The sequence below is a fragment of the Pan troglodytes genome, chromosome 20, assembly GCF_028858775.2.
Source record: "Pan troglodytes isolate AG18354 chromosome 20, NHGRI_mPanTro3-v2.0_pri, whole genome shotgun sequence".
NCBI classification, from domain to species: domain Eukaryota; kingdom Metazoa; phylum Chordata; class Mammalia; order Primates; family Hominidae; genus Pan; species Pan troglodytes.
The window spans coordinates 37,731,418-37,748,799 of NC_072418.2; the positions used below are offsets into that span (position 1 = coordinate 37,731,418).

General features: G+C 38.7%; 1 protein-coding gene across 1 annotated transcript in view; it reads right to left on the reverse strand.

Moving 5' to 3' along the window:
* SCGB2B2 (secretoglobin family 2B member 2) overlaps nt 1-17,382 on the reverse strand; it is a 93,113-nt gene that overhangs the window by 6,195 nt on the left and 69,536 nt on the right. The gene's annotated exons all lie outside the window — the stretch shown is intronic.

Sequence of the window (17,382 nt, forward strand, 5' to 3'; positions counted from 1 at the left end):
CCCACCCACCACACTGCAGGTTACAGGACTGCCCCACAAGAGCCACCATGCCCACCTGAGGTTACCTGGCACACAGGTATCCTCACCTGCATGACATGACCAGATCGTGCACTTTCTATGCCAGGGCCAGGGCAAGCTTGCACCTTTAGCCCTGGGGACACTAGGGGTGGTGGTGGCTGGAGGCCAGGGAAGTCACCAGGCTGGAGACATCATCTACCTCCCTAGAGGGTTTGATATCAGACATCTCCCGTGCACCACTTTGAGCCATCTCAGCCTCACCTGGGACTCTGGCTGGCACTGGGACCAGCAGTTCCATGAAGGTTTAGACCATCTCTAGGCTTAGGAAGGGCCTCCCTTGTCATCACTGTGGTCCGGGCTATTCGCCTTGTGACCAAGGGCTCTGGGCAGCAGATGCAGCCAGCCAGAGTGTGTGGGCGAGGGGCCTGGGCACAGGAGGGACGCGAGGCCTTCCCTGCACCCTCATGGCCACCGTTTCAGAGGGAGGACAGCAATTGTTTGGTTTTGCCCTGTGAGCAGCAGCAGACAGCGGGGCCCAGGGCAGGTCCAGGGCCAGACAGGCATCCCATGCTGCAGCCTCGAGGGCTCCAGGGCACATGATGGGGCCGGTGTGGGGGCATCTCTTGTGCCAAACACCTGGGCAGGAAGTGCCCTGGGGCTGGTGGGTGGGTCAGGGCATTTTCAAGAGCCATGTTAGGATAGAGAGTCCTGGAGAATGGAGTGAGGGGGCAGAGGGGGCAGAGAATGGAGGGGTCGGGGAGACTGCTCCCACTGCTTTCTGGCTTCTAAGTGGCGGTGATGGGTGGTAGGTGAGTGGCAGAGGGGTCAGCGGGGGCTGCAAGACTGAGCCAGGGAAGTGGAGGCAGCAAGAATGCAGGCCTTGCCTGAGGCTGACTCGGGGCTAGGAATTCTCAGAGGCCAGGGCCCTAGAGCTCCCGGACAGGGAGTTTGCAGGAACAGTGACGCAGCACACACCACGGCACAACTCGACACAACACAACATGGCACAGCAGAGCAGCGTGCGGCACACTGGGCTGCAGCAGAGCGTGGAATGGGGTCTGTAGGGTTTAGGGAATTATGGAGCAAACTGACCTGAGCCCTGTCCCTCAGCCAAGGCACAGGCACTGGCCTTGAGCCACCCACTTCCTTGTGACAGCCTCATGCCCTGGCGTCCTTGGGGCTGAGGATAGGGCTGGGGCTGCTGTCCAAGGTGAGGTCACTAGAGGGGACTCTAATCCCCAGTTGTTTGAGGAACTTGGGCATCCTGCAGAGGATTTTTGGACACCTCAGCCAGGCTTCTGGGGTGGTGGGGTCTGGACCCAGAGGGAAAACCATGGGGCATGGCTTTGCTGGGATGGGGAGGGTAGGGGCAAGAGTGCAGCTGGGTGTGGCCCTGTAGGCACAGCATGTGGCATCTGCCAGTCCCCATTTCCTGCCTTGCTTCCAGCCTGTGCTGTGATGCAGGAATCACTTCCTTGTGACAGGTCCGTGCCCTGGTCTCTCTGTGGGTGAGACAGGGCTGGGGCTGGTGTCTAAGATAAAGTGTGACTCTAATCCCCTGCTTCTGATCCCCAGTTGTTTGGGGAACTTGAGCATCTTCCAGGGACCCAGTGGTGTAGATGGGATTCCTGGGCTGTTTAGTCAGGCCTCTTGCCCACGTGGCCACATTGGCTCCCACTCAAATCTGGCCTTGGGGCCTGTTTGGCCTCTGCTTACCAAGTCCTGTGGTTCTCTGCCAGGCACCATTGGCCCTGCGGCCAGGCTGGCACGTGGAGAATGGCCTGCCCCCAAATCCTGCACTCCTCCCAGCTCACCTGCTTTGCTTTTCTCCTGCACTGGGAATTGGGAGCCAGGTTTATACTGGGAGAGGAGCTCCCTCAACTGTAGGTTCACCTTAGAGTTCTGGGACAGGTTTTTGTGAGATGAGGCTTTCTAGAAGGGCCTGGAGCTGGTGAGCCTGCTGAGCAGGGAGTGGTCCCACAGCAGAGGGATCTATGGTGGAAGAGTGGGATGGGTGGGGAGGACGACCCAGCTGTGGAGGAGTTGGGGCAGGCAGGTCACATGGGTGCAGCTCGCCCTTTCTCCTTCTCCCCATCTGTATTAGTCTCTTTTCATGCTGCCAATAAAGACATACTTGAGACTGTGCAATTTACAAAAGAAAGAGGTTTATTGGACTTAAAGTTCCACGTGGCTGGGGAGGCCTCACAATCATGGTGGAAGGTGAAAGGCATATCTCACATGGCGGCAGCAAGAGACAGAATGAGAGCCAAGCAAGACAGGTTTCCCCTTATCAAACCATCAGATCTCGTGAGACTTATTCACTACCATGAGAACAGTGTGGGGAAAATCCCTCATGAATCAATGATCTCTCACTAGGTGCCTCCCACACATGTGGGAATTATAGGCATACAATTCAAGATGAGATTTGGGTGGGGACACGGAGCCAAACCATATCACCATCCTCTCTTCCCTCCCTGTCCTCTCCTGTCTTTTCCTCCCTGCCCTGTTCTCTCCCTCTTCCCCCTGTTCCTCAGTCTTCCTGCCTCTCCTCTTCCTTCTCCATTTCTCCCCTTCTTCACTTCCCATTTCTCCCTTTCCCTCCTCCCCTGACCTCTAATCATCTTTCTATTGTGACATAGAACACAAGTATGGAGACGTACACACCATGTAAAGTGTATCTTAAGTGATTACTGTAATGCAAACCTCACAATACGCCCTCCAGTTCAAGAAAGATCATTGTGAGCCCCTCAAGGCACCAGCCTCACCTCCTAGAGTAGACCACTGTCCTGATTTTATGGTTTTTTTTTTTATTATACTTTAAGTTTTAGGGTACATGTACACAACGTGCAGGTTTGTTACATATGTATACATGTGCCATGTTGGTGTGCTGCACCCATTAACTTGTTGTTTCAGTGGATGGTTTTTCTACCTAAACATCTTCATATACAGTAAACGTTAATTTTGCTCTTTTACAATTTATATGGCTGGGATCGTAATGTGTCTGTTCTCCCGTATCTTACTTTTTTGTTCCCCATTGTTGTTGATATTCATCCATGTTGTTATCTCCATTGTTTAAGTCTACCCTGGTACACTGATTCTATTATCATGAACAACACTGTAGGGAGCTTTCATATGTTGATGTCTTGTACACGTTTATATTCACATTTGTTGGGGTTTGTGCCGATGTGTGGAATTTTAGGTGATAAGGCCTTCATATTCTTGACTATCCTAGGAAACAGGAAACCTTGAAAGCAGTTGTACAATGCACTTCCCCAGCCACACTGTAGTATTTCCTGCTGCTCTAGATTGCCACAATCTGGTATCGTCAGTGTTGTGTGAACCATCTGGTAGATAGGTGTCAGGGGCATCTCACTGTGGTTTCCATTTGCATTTTCTGGTGTAATGAGGTTGAGGCCTCTTCATGTGTTTATTCGTCATTTAGTGAAATGTGAATGGAATCTTTCTTCCCATTTATATATTGCATGTTCTTTTCTATTTTTTCCACCTCTGACTGATTTGTAGGCGTTCTTTCTATATTCTTGGTAAGAGCCCTTGTTTGGTTAGTTGTTGAAAATGTCTTCCCCAACACCACTGTGGATTAGCTTTGTATGTTTTAATGATTTTAATAAAAAGAAGTTTAAAGTTTACTATAATTAAATTTATCAATGCTATATTTCTGCTCGGGGTGTGGTGTGTGTGTGTGTGTGCATTTTGTTTATGTAAAAAACATTCCTATCTCATGGTCATAAAGATATTCTTTTACTTAAAGAGTTGTAAGGTCTTTATTATTTTGCCTTGTCCATTGAGGTCTATAATCCACATGGAATGGACTTTTGTGTAAGGTGTGGGTAAGAGTCCAATAACTTTTTAATTATTTAGATATCCTGTTGTCCCAGTACCATTTAGGAGAAGATAATCTTTATTCTACTGCTCTGTGTCCTCTTTGTCAAAAATCAAGTGCACCATAGAGGGCCGTAGTTTGCTTCTGAGTTCTCTATTTTGTCTCACTAGTCTGTCTGTCTCTATGCCAATGTGGCACTGTGTTGACTACGCACTAAAGCTTTAGTTCTTGACTCTGGTAGAGGGAGTCCTTCCACTTTGGCCTTGTTCCTAGAGTGTCTTTGCTGGTTTTGGCCCTCTGCATTCCCATATAAGTTTAGAAACAGCTTGTTGAATTCAATTTGGAGAGAACTGAAATTTTGATAATATTGAGTATTCCTCTCCATAAAGCTGGTACATGTTGCCATTTATTTTGGTCTTCCCTATTTTCTCAATAATTTTTACCTATGTATCTCTGTACCACTCATATGAATGTATTAATTTATTTATTCCAGGGCGCCTGCTATTTTAATGCCATTGTAGGTGGTATCTTCTCTTAAAGTGTACATTTATACATGTATGTGCTGTTGTATAGGAAATTTTAATTATTCTATATTGTTTTGTATTCAGCATTTAAAAAAACTTTTAACATTTTATCTGTAGATGCTCTAAGACTATATATAACTCTATCTAATGCCTATTTGTTTATTCCTCTTCAATCCTCAGATTTTTACTTGTCTTGCTTTATTGCATTGTAGAATCTCTAATACAGTGTTGGGTAACAATGGTGAAAGTAGGCTTTTTTGTTTAGTATCTGAACCCAAGGGGAAGGGTTTCTTGTTTGTGTTTTGTTCTTGACAGCTTTTTATTTTATAATAATTTTTAAATTTTGGCACAGTTTCAGGCTTATGAAAAGCTACAAAAATTTTAAAAAGTATCTCTGGATACCCTTCATCCAGATTCAAAAGGATAGCTTTTGATATTTCACCATTACATAGGAAGTTTAATGTAGGATACTTTTGGTAGACACTCTTTGTTAGATTAAGGATATATTATTTTATTTCTGTCTTCTAAGAGCATTTTTTTAAAAAAGGAAAGATGATGAATTTTAGAACACATCTTATTTACATTTAATAAAATGTGCATATAGCTTTTTCTTAGTTCTGTTAATGTGTTCAAGTATATCAGATGATTTTTCAATGTGAAACTTGGCTTGCATTTCTGGGATAAATCTGCCTTAATCGGTATCATTATTCTTTTCATATATAATCTCATTGACTTTGCTAATATATTGTGTGGAACATTTTGTCTATGTCTTGAGTGGTTGGATTTTGGTGTCAGGATTATACCAGCCTCATTAAATGAATCAGGGGATGCACTGGCGGTTTCCATTTATTCTAAGAGATCTAGTCTACCCTTTCCCCAACCTGCTCCATACCCCAGAACATGGCCTTTTCTGGACTGCGTCATTTGGCTACGTTGCCCTTTGTCTTTTTATGGGTTGATACATTGGAGATAAGGCGGGAAATGAAAAGGAAGAGGAGGGTGAGATGAAGTAATTCACTCCCAGCTGACTTCCCTTAGGGCTACAGGTTGACAGTAGCTGCACCCCTCTACTGATGGTCAAAGGTCCCGTGTGCTTGACCTTTCCTGCAGTTACTGGTCTCAGTTCATTGTAGTAATAGCTCCTTTTCCTTATCTCCCTTTAGATATTTTGCTTTTGCTAGCCTTGGGTGTTTTCTTATTGGCTTCTTTTAACTTTGCTCACCCCACAGCCAAGAGCCATTCATTAAACTCTCCTCAGGTGTCCCATGTGAGTTTGCCATTTCTTTCCTGCAGGGACACTGATGGATACAGAGAATGAACCATCATTTTTTATTGTTTGGAAGAATTTGTGTAAGGTTAGAGTGGTTTCCTCATTAAGTATTTGCCAGAACTTTCCAGAAAAACTATCTGCATGGGATTTTCTTTGCAAAAATCTTTAAAAATTTTAATTTAATTTTACAGATAATTAGAGGACTGCATGGCCACCAGCAACAGTTGCAGATTCTTCTGGGCAATAAAACTTACAGGCACAATAGATGTTCACCTGACTCTAAATTAACTTAGATTTATGAAAGGACAAAGCAAAAGCATGTTCAGCATTTTCAGTGTTATTGGTGGGGTGAGAGATGTCCAGCAGCAGCAGTCTAACATTTCACACCACCATTCAGGAGGATAGTTATTTGGGAATTGAAATTAATGTGCACGAGGCTCACCTTGGCATGTTCATGTATCACTGTCTGATCCAGAATATCTTACAACACTGGAGGGCAGCTCCATGTCCATGTTAGTTCAGGAAGGTCATTGCCTTGCTTTCCTGACAGTCTTTTACATGGTCCTAATCATGTCTTCATTCAATGTCCATACACCACTCACTGCCCTCCCAATTCAGGTGCAATCCCCCAAGCAAAGCTTTCACAATAAACAATGCCTGAAATGCAGCATTTCTCATTGATCTAAGTCCATTCTAAGGAGGCAGTGCTGGAGGAAAATGAGAGCAATGTTATTATTCCAGGATTAATTATAGGGAAAGAGCCTAGGCCTGCTGTTCACAGTTTGCCCATAAGGACTATGCAGGATTTCTCTTTCTTCTCATGTCAGTATTTGAATATTTTTCTTGGAATTTAAACACTTCACCTAATTTAAAATACAAAGTTTCCATAATATCTATCTTATTTTTTAATGTTTTGTTACTTTTTTTTTTTTAACAGATAACGTCTCACTATATTGCCCAGGCTGGAGTGCAGGGACTATTCACAGGTGAGATGATAGCTCACTGTAGCCTCAAACTCCTGGGCTCAAGCAATGCTCCCACCTCAATCTACTGAATATACTCTAATTTTAATGGCTGAAGGGTCTTAGGGAGATCTCCTTTTAAATAATTTATTCATTATTTGTGTCTTTCCCATTTTTCTTTTTAATGTCTCCCTTTTGGTAAGTTTGTCAGTTGTTAGCAGATTAATTTAATGTTCAAGAATATTTACTTTGTGCTGCTGTATTGCTAGAGAGTCTTTTACATGATCCTAATCATGTCGTCATTCAGTGTCCATACACCACTCACTGCCCTCCCAGTTCAGGTGCAGTTCCCCATTTCCCCTCACTCCATTGATATCAGGCTCAGCCATGTCCCTAGATTTGGACAATGGGTGTTAGCAGACAATAGGGAGTTAATTGCTTCAATAGGACCATGCAGTTAGTCTTTCCTTCCCACATCCCTGTGGTCACTATGAGATTACCTTTTCCTTAGTAAGTGATGGTTCTTTAGGGTGAGCCCCTGAATGAATAGATGTTGATCAGATTTGAGCCCAACCTACAGGAGTGGCCAAGTCCTACCAGGCCCACAGCTTGAGTGCTCACCATCTAGCCAAGCCCAGCTTATATCAGCTGAAACACCAGCCAAACTACAGCACATGAGTGATCATCAATGATTGTCATTTTAATCTATTGAATTTTCAGGTTGTTTGTGACACAGTAAAAGTGGGCCAATTGAATCCTTACTTTCTATAGATATGAAGAGTTTGTAATCATTTTTTAATTGATTTCTATGAAAATCGCATTGAGATCAAATTATATCCTCTAGAGATTTTAAAATCTTTTGAAATTTGTTGAGATCTACTTTATACTCTAATACATGGTCAATTTTTTTAATGATCTCCATGCAGTTAAAAAGTGCATATTCCTCCATTATTACATGCCTTATTCTATTAAGTTGTTCCTAATTGTATTTTTATATCTTGTATATTTTTATTTTTATTATAACAGCTTTAATGAAGTATAAATGACATATAAGAAGCATGTATATCTAAAATGTACAACTTGTAACTTTTGACAGTTGTGAAAACCAGAAAATTACCACCACAATCAAAATATGAACAGATTCATCTCTTATGAAAGTTTCCTTTTACCTCTTTAAGTGCCTGTCTCCTGCCTCTTTGTCCCCTTCCTTCTTTCTAGGCAACCACTGACGTGCTTTCTGTCAGTATAGATTAGTTTGCATTTTCTAGCACTTCATGTACAGGGAATCATACAACATGCACTGTTTTTGGTCTGAGTTCCTTCACAGATTTTATAATCTTTCGGCTTCATTGGTCTTGTGTGTATCAATACTTCTTCATAGCTTTTTGAGTCTTAAATGTTAAAAAATTTACATGCAGCAAACTCACTCTTTTTGATGTGCACTTCCATGAGTTTTAAGAACTCCGTCTTATGTAGGTTTTGTATGGATGGCTGGAGTCGTAGGCACTTCCACTACAGTAGAGATGTTGCTTCCTAACTTCAGATACTCCTTGTGCTGTGCTTTTGTAGTCAGATGGTCTCCTTGCCCTTAATCCTGAGTGGCCACCAGCTTGTTCTTCATTCCGGTGGCTTTGCCTTTTCCAGAACTGCTTATCAATGAAATCATGTAAGATGTAACTTTTTGAGTCTGGCTTCTTTCAATAATTTTCTCATTGACAAATTCTACCTATAATCTTAAAATTTTATTTATTTATTTTTTGAGACGGAGTTTTGCTCTTGTTGCCCAGGCTGCCAGGCTGGAGTGCAATGGTGCGATCTTGGCTCACCGCAACCTCCGCCTCCCAGGTTCAAGCAATTCTCCTGCCTCAGCGTCCCGAGTAGCTGGGAATACAGGCATGTGCCACCATGTCTGGCTAATTTTTTTTTGTATTTTTTTTTTAGTAGACACGGGGTTCCTCCATGTTTGTCAGGCTGGTCTCGAACTCCTGTCCTCAGGTGATCCACCCACATCAGCCTCCTAAAGTGCTGGGATTACAGGCGTGAGCCACTGCACCCGGCTAATCTTAAAATTTTAAAGGTATCAATGTATCTTTGTTCATATTCATTTTTTCAGATGTTTTAATTACTGGAAATAAGATTACCCAATTTGTTTTTTTAGAAATCTGGTTCTTCTGTGTCAATATATTTAATATATTTTTACGTAGTTACTAAAAAAATTTTTTTTTAATTGTATGTACATTTAAAAAAATTAAAAAAAAAATCTTACGTAGTTTTTTTTAATTTTACCTACTTTTAAAAAAATTTTACGTAGTTACTAAAAATTTATTTTTAATTATGCCAGCTTTATTGGCATAATTGACAAATAGGAACTGTGTATATTTAAAATGTACAGCTTTAATATATATATTTACAGTGTGAAGTGACCACCATACTCAAGGTAATTGACATATCCATCATAGATTTAAGATCATATTTAGAATTTTAAAATAAAAAGGTATTGAAGTCAGCCAGACTCAAAGGCTACATATTGCATGATTTCATTTATTAGCAATTCTGGAAAAGGCAAAGCTATAGGGATGAAGAGCACACCAGTGCCTACTAATGATTAAGGGCGGGGAGATTATTTGAGTAAAAAGGGAGAGCACAAGAAACTTTTTGAGGGGTAGGAAACAGGTTTTTCTTTTTTCTTTTTTTTTTTTTTTGCTGGTGAGGACACTTAAGATATAAATTTTTAGCAAATTTCAAGTACAACAGCTTCTACCTTTTTCAGTTTTGCTTTCTGCAGTTTCAGTTACTCGTGGTCAACTAGGGTCCAAAAATTGGTGCGGCAGTACAATAAGAATTTTCAGAGACAGACAATGACCAGATTTATATAACTTTTATTACAGTATATTGGTATAATTGTCCTATTTTATAATTAGTACCTGTTAATCTCTCAATTAATTTATAAATTAAACTTTATGATAGGTATGGATGCATTGTAAAAAAAAAAAGCATAGTATATTGTATACAAGGTTCAGTACTATGCATGGGTTCAGGCTTTCACGGGGGATTGTGGAATGTATCCCCTGCAGATAAAGGCGGACTCCTCTCTACAATAGAGTATTATTAATCGTGGTCATCATGCTGTCCATTAGATCTTCAGAGCTCACTTACCTTGCATAGCTGAAACTCTGTACCCTTTGACCAACAACTTCTCACTCATTCATCCCCCGGCTACACTTTGCCCCAGGCAACCACCATTCTACTCTCTAATTCTGTGAGTTCAGTCATTTTAGATTCCACATAGAAGTGAGGTCGTGCAGGATTTGTGTTTCTGTGTCTAGCCTATTTCACTAGGCATAATGTCCTCCAGGTTCATCCGTATTGTTGAAAGGAGTAGGATTTCTCTCTTTTTTAAAAGGCTGAATAGTATTCCATCGTATATTTTATAAAACATAGAAAGATAGATGGATGGACAGATAGATAGCTTTTGTGTGTGTGTATATATATCACATTTTCTTTATCCATTCATCCATCGACAGGCATTTAGGTTGTTTCCCTATCTTGGTGACCATGAATAATGCTTCAATGAACCTAGGGGTGCCTATCTATTGATCTTATTTCCTTTAGATATATACCCAGAAGTGGGATTTCTGGATCATATGGTAGCTCTATTTTTAATTTTTTGAGAAACCTCCATTTTGTTTTTCATAAAGGCTGTACCATTTTATATTTTTACCAATAGTGCACAAGGTTCCAATTTCTTCACATCTTTGCAAACACTTACAATTTCTTGTCTTTTGGATAGAAACCATGCTAATGTGTGTGAGATGGTATCTTGTGGTTTTGATTGCCATTTCCCTGATGATTCGTGATGGTGAACATCTTTTCATGCATCTGTTGGTCATTTGTATATCTTTTTAGGAAAAATGCCTATGCAGGGCCTTTGCCCATTTTTAATTGGATTGTTTTTTGCAATGAGTTCTATGAATTAATTACATATTTTGGATATTAACCCCTTATCAAATATATGGTTTACAAATATTTTCTCTCATTTTTTAGGTTAATACCTCCAGCTTCATCTTCTCACTCAGAATTCTTTTGGCTTTTTGAGCTTTTTTGTGATTCCATAAATATTTTGGGATTTTTTTTCCTTTTTCTATAAAAAATGCCATTGGGATTCATGGAATCTGATGAGGATTGGCTTGAATCTGTAGATCACTTTGGGTATTATGAATATTTCAATATTTATTCTTTAAATCCATGAAAGTATGAAGTCATTTTATTCAGTTGTGTCTTCTTTAATTTTCCTCATCGTGTTTTATAGTTTTCAGTGTGCAGGTATTACACCTCTTTGGCTAAGTTTATTTTCAAGCATTTTATTCTTTTTGTTGTTACTGGAAATGTAATTGCCTTCTTATTTTCTTTTTCGGATAGTTCATTATCAATGCATATAAACGTCTCTGACTTTTGTATGTATATTTTGTACCCTGCAACATCACTAGACTTATCAGTAATTTAACAATAAATTGTTAATTATGCTCACCCTACAGTGCTATAGAAAACTAGAACTTATTCCTCCTATCTAGTTGCACTTTGTACCATTAATCAACCTTTGGCTATAATCCCCTCTCCCAAACTTTTCCTTGCCTCTAGTGACCATTATTGTACACTCTCCTTCTATGAGATCAATTTTTTAGCTTCTGCAGATGAGTGAGAACATGCAGCATTTATCTTCTGTGCCTGGCTTATTTCACGTAACACAATGGCTCCAAATTAATCCATGTTGATGCAAATGACAGAATTTTATAATTTTTTATGGCTAGTGTCTCACTGCATATATATATACGTATATACGTGTATATATATACGTATATATATACACGTATATACGTATATACATGTATATACACATATATACATATATATATAAATATATACCGTATTTTCTTCATCTTTTCACTTGTTGATGGACACTGAGGTTGATTCAAATCTTGGCTGTAAATAGTGCTGCAATAAATGAGAGTGCTGCAATAAATGAGAGTACTGCAATAAATGAGTGTGCAGATATGTCTTCGATATACTAATTTTCTTTTTTTCTTGGATGTATACCCAGTAATGATATTGCTCGATCATATGGTAATTCTATTTTTGTTTTTTTGAGAAACCTCCATAATTGAAAAGAACGGAATTGATGATGGACATTCCTATCAACAGTATGCAAGAGTTCCCATTTCCTTGCTTCCTCACTAGCATCTGTTATCTTCTGTAATTTTGATAATACCCATCCCTACTGAGGTGAGATGATAGCTCATTGTGGTTTTGATTTGCATTTCCCTGATGATTGGCAATGTTGACTGTTTGAAAAATACCTGTTGACCATTTGTATGTCATCTTTTGAGAGATTTTTATTCAGCTAATTTGCCCATTTATACATCAGATTATTTGTGTTTTTCCATGTTGAGTTGTTTGAGTTCCTTGTATATTCTGGATATGAATCCTTTGTCAGATGAATAGTTTGCTAATATTCTTTCCCATTCTGCAAGTCATCTCTTCTCTCTATCGATCATTTCCTTTGCTGTGCCGAAGCTTTTTAGTTTGTTATAGTCCCGTTTATTTTTTCTTTTTTTTGTTTGTGCTTTTGAGGTTTTCTCTATAAAATCTTTGCCAAGACCAATGTCCTGAAAATTTTTCTTCATATTTTCTTCTAGTAGTTTCATAGTTTCTGCTCTTACATACAAGTCTTTAAGCTATTTTAAGTTGATTTAAGGAAAAATATGATTAGAGATGGATGTCTGGTTTCACATTTTTGGCATATTAATATCCAATTTTCCCAGCACCATTTATTGAAGAGACTGTCCAATCCCCAGTAAATGTTCTTGGCACCTTTGTTGAAATTATGTTGATGGTAAATATGTGGATTTATTTCTGTGTTGTCTATTTAGTTCCATTGGTCTATGTGTCTGTTTTTATGCCAGTACAATACTATTTTTTTTTAAAACTATAGCTTTATAGTCTATTCTGACTTCAAAAAGTGTTATGCCTCCAACTTTTTTCATTTTTCTCAGGGTTGCTTTGGTTATTTGGAGTCTTTTGTGGTTTCATACCAATTTTAGGATTGCTTTTTCTACCTCTGTGAAGATGTCATTGGTATTTTTATAGTGATTGCATTGACTCTGCAGATTGCTTTTGGTAATACGCTCATTTTTACAACATTAATTCTTCCAATCATGAACATGAGACATCTTTTCACTTTTGATGTCTTCTTCACTTTCTGTCATCAATGTTTTATAGCTTTTTTGGTAGAGATCTTTCACCTCTTTGGTTAAATTTATTCTTTTTTTTGGTGGCTATTTTACATGAGATTGACTTCTCGATTTCTTCCTTTACTAATTTGTTGCTGATGTGTAGGAATGCTACGGATTTTTGTATGTCGATTTTGTATCATGTGCCTTTACTGAATTCCTTTATCAGTTATAAGAGGTTTTTCTTGGTCCTTTTAGGGTTTTCTATATACAAGATCATGTCATCTGCAAGCAGAGACCATTTGGCATCCTCCTATCCAGGCTGTATGCTCTTTATTTCATTCTCTTGCCTAATTGCTCTGGCTAGGACTTCCAGTACTATTTTGAATAAAAGTGATGAAAGTGGCCATTCTTGTCTTGCTCCAGATTTTAGAGGATGACATTTCAACTTTTCTTTATTCAGTATGATTTTGGCGATGGGTTTGCCATACATTTATTTTATTATGTTGGGGTACATTCTTTCTATACCCAGTTTGTTGAGAGTTTCTATAATGAAGCATTGTTGACTTTTATCAAATGCATTTTCTGTGTCTATTTATATGATCTTACAGTTCTTGTTCTTCTGTTGATGTGATGTGTCACAAGTATTGATTTGTATATTTTCATTCACAATCCTTGTATTCCTGGGAGAAATCCCACTTGATCATGGTGAATTAGCATTTTGCTATGCTGTTGAGGTTGGTTTGCTAGTATTTTGTTGAGGATGTTTGTATCTATGTTTATTATGGATATTGGCCTATAGTTTTTTTTTTTTCTGTATGCGTGTGTCCTTTTGTGTGGTTTTTCTATCAGGATATACTGGTTTTGTAGAGTTTGAAATAATTCCGTTCTTTTCAATTTCTTGGAAGACTTTGAGAAGAACTGATATCAGTTCTACTTAAATATTTTGTAGAATTCTGGAAGGAAGTCAGTGGAGTCTGGGTTTTTTCTTTGATGGGAGATATTTTATTAGAGATTCAATCTCATTACTTGCAATTGCTCAATTCAGGAGTTCTGTTTCTTTTGGGTTCAATCTTGGTACATTTTATGTGTCCAATAATTTACATATTTTCTGGTTGGTTTTATAATTTGTTAGCTTATAGTTATTTGTAGCAGTCTCTAATGATATTTTGTGTTTGTGTGATATCAGTTGTGATGTCTACTATTTCATTTTTGGTTTTATTTACCTGTGTCTTTTTTCTTGTTTCATAGTTAGTCTGGTTAATGGTCTGTTGATTATTTTTATCTTTTAAACATAACCAGCTTTTCATTTTTTGATCTCCTGTACTGTTTTTTAGTCTCAATTTTATTTACTTCTGCTGTGATCCTTATTATAGTTTTCTTCCTACTAATTTTGGGTTTGATTTGTATTTGTTCTTCTAGTTCCTTGAATTTGTTCTTCTAGTTCCTTGAAATTCATTGTTAAGTTTTACTTGAAATCTTTTTTTGATGTGAGTACTTACTGTTAAACTTCCCAGTTATTGATTTTGCTGTGTCCTATAGATTTTGATATGTTGTGTTGGTTTCATCTGAACTCTTTCTACTTTTTAAATGTAGGTATTTATCATCAAAATTTCTTGTTTATATAGCTTCTGCTGCATCCCCCAGGCTTTTGTATGTTGCATTTCTATTTTAATTTGTTTCAATAAATTTTAAAATTTACTATTTTTTTTGGGGGGGGATGAAGTCTCGCAGTGTTGCCCAGGCTGGAGTGCAGTGGCACGATCTTGGCTCACTGCAACCTCCGCCTCCTGGGTTCAAAGGATTCTCCTGCCTCAGCTTCCCAAGTAGCTGGGATTACAGGTGCCTGCTACCACACCTGGCTAATTTTTTTTTGTATTTTTAGTAGAGACTGGGTTTCACTATATTGGCTAGGCTGGTCTTGAACTCCTGACCTCGTGATCCACCTGCCTTGGGCTCCCAAAGTGCTGGGATTACAGGCATGAGCCAATGTGCCTGGCCCAAAATTTACTTCTTAATTTCTTTATTAACTCATTGTTGAATTTTCATATATTTGTGTTTTAGAAAATTCATTTTTTTTTTTTGGATAGTCTCACTCTGTTGCCAGGCTGGAGTGCAGTAGCATGATCTTAGCTCACTGCAATCTCTGCCTCCTGGATTCAAGTGATTTCCCCTGCCTCAGCCTCCCAAGTAGCTGGGCCTACAGGCATGCACCACTACAACCTAGCTAATTTTTTGTATTTCAGTAGAGACCGGGTTTCACCATGTTGGCCAGGATGGTCTTGATCTCCTGACCTTGTGATCCGCCCACCTTGGCCTCTCAAAGTGCTGGGATTACAGGCATGAGCCACTGTGCCTGGCTGAAAATTTATCTTGTTATTGATTTGTAGTGTTATTTTATTGTACACAGAATAGATACTTGATATGATATTGGATGCATGCATTCAATATGTAATAATCACATTAGGGTAAATGGAATATCTATCACCTGAAGCATTTATCCTTTGTGTTACAAATAACCCAATCATATTCTTTTCATCATTTAAAAATGCACAATTAAATTATTATTCACTACTGTCACTCTGTTGTGCTATCAAATACGAAACCTTATTCATTCTTGTTTAAATGGTCTTATGAAAGGAATTTATATTTTACAGTTGTTGGATGAAATAGTCTGTAAATGTCTGTTAGATTTGTTTGATCTAACGTGCAGCATAAATCCAATGTTTGTCAATTTTCTGTGTAGATGACCTGTTCACTGCTGAGAGTGGGGTGTTGAAGCTCCCCAACTGTAATTGTATTGGAGTCTATCTCTCTCCTTAAATCTAATAATATTGGTTTTATATTTCTTTGTGTTCCAGTGTTGGGTGCATATGTATTTAGAATTGTCATACCCTCTTGGTATATTGATTGATCTTTTACCATTTGATCCCGTATCACTTGAGCCCTTATTAATGATCCTTTGTCATGGAGTCATTTATCCTTTTATCATTATGAATGACCTTCTTTGTCTCTTATAGTTGTACATTAAAATCTACATTATCAGATATAAGCATACTGACTCCTGATTGCTTTTGATTTTCATTTGTGTGGAATGTTTTTTCCATCTCTTCATTTTCTTTTTTTTTTTTTTTTGAGACAGAGTTTCACTTTGTTGCCCAGGGTGGAGTGCAGTGGTGCAATCTTGGCTCACTGCAACCTCCACCTCCTGGGTTCAAGTGATTATCCTGCCTTAGCCTCCTGAGCAGCTGGGACAACAGGCACATGCCACCATGCCCAGCTAATTTTTGTATATTCAGAATTTTTGTATATTCAGTAGAGATAGGTTTCACCATGTTGGCCCAGCTGGTCTTAAAACTCCTGACCTCAAGTGATCTGTCCGCCTTGGCCTCCCAAAGTGCTGGGATTATAGGTGTGAGCCATTGGGCCTGGCCATCATCTCTTCATTTTCAATTGGTATATATCTTTATAGGTGAAGTGAGTTTCTTGTAAACAGCATATTTTTGAGTCATTTAAAAAATATCAATTCAGACAGTTTCTATCTTTTAAGTGGGGAATTTAGTCTGTTTTCACTCAGAGTTATTATTGATAGGTGAGGACATATTCTTGTGATTTTGTTAACTGTTTTCTGAGTGTTGTGTATATCCTTTGTTGTTTTCTTCCTCTGTCATTGTCATTGCACTTTGGTGGATTTCTGTAGTGATAACCGTTGATTCCTTTCTTTTTCTCCTTTATGTATCTGCCCCACCCATAAGTTTTACACTTTTGTGTGTTTTCATGATAGTGATTATTATCTTTTTGCCTCCAGATGTAAGACTTCTTTGAGTATTTCTTTTTAAGCCTGTCTGATGGTGTTTAATGTCCTTAGAGTTTCTTTTGTGGAAAAAATGTTATTACTCCCTCATTTCTGAAGCATAGCTTTGCTCTGTATAGTATTCTTGCTGGCCAAATTTTTTCTGTCAGCACTTTGAATATATTATCCCATACTCTCCTGGCCTGTAAAGTTTCTGTGAAGAAAATTGCTATTGGTCTACTGGGAATTTCTTTATATGTGACTTGACACTTTTGCTGTTTTTAGAATTCTCCCTCCTCCTTTGACTTTTGATAATTTGACTGTAATGTGCCACTGGGAGGAACTTTCAGCTGAATCTTTTTTGGGGCCTTGGATCTAGATGTCCATTCTCTCTCCAGACTTGAGATTTTTTTGCAATTATTTCATTAAGTGAGTTTTCTATGCCTTTTCTCTTCTCTTTTCCTTCTGGGACTTCTGAGTTCCAACATTTATTCACCTAGTGGTGTTGCATAAGTTTTATAACTTTTTTTCACTCTTATATCTTAATTTTTCTGTAATAGGGTAATTTTAAGTGACCTATATTTAAGTTCAGAGATTCTTTCTTCTGCTCGATCAAGTCTGCTATTGATACTGTCCATTTTATTTTTTAAATTTCATTCATTGAATTCTTCAGTTGCAGGATTTCTGTTTGTTTTTTAATTATTATTCCTATCTCTATTGAATTTCTGATTCATATCATAAATAGTT